The sequence below is a fragment of the Malurus melanocephalus genome, unplaced genomic scaffold (assembly GCF_030028575.1).
Source record: "Malurus melanocephalus ecotype Western Australia unplaced genomic scaffold, MMel_1.1 scaffold_811, whole genome shotgun sequence".
Classification (NCBI taxonomy): domain Eukaryota; kingdom Metazoa; phylum Chordata; class Aves; order Passeriformes; family Maluridae; genus Malurus; species Malurus melanocephalus.
Genome location: NW_026624043.1, coordinates 208,931 through 209,388, shown reverse-complemented (window position 1 = coordinate 209,388; position 458 = coordinate 208,931).

Sequence of the window (458 nt, the reverse complement as noted above, 5' to 3'; positions counted from 1 at the left end):
ACAACTGAGCTCAAACATACGGGGCCAGGAACACAGATTCCTGCTCTGAATATTTACAATGAGAATAAATTTTTTAGGCTTTGGTGAATAAGCCAGGCTGATGYTACAGAATAACAACATGCAAAAAGGTTTCATATTTAAAACATGATACAAGGCAAACAGAGCATCAGTCTCACAGCCAAGAGAAAGGAGCAAAGCAACACAAAAACTGGCTGTGTACCTTAATCAACTGAGCTTCTACATGCGCTTCCTTCAGGTTTTTGAAGATGATAGCAAAACCAAAATAAAAAAGTGAGGCATTTTCCAGAGGAAAACCCAAACCCCACAGGACCAAAGACCTTTTGTACTTAAAGGTTAAGCTAAGAAAATAAAGTTGGTCTAGTGATGGAGCAGAAGACAGATGACAGCAAGGGAGCACGGAGCAGATGCATGATCCCCAGCACTCCAGGCCTGCAGAA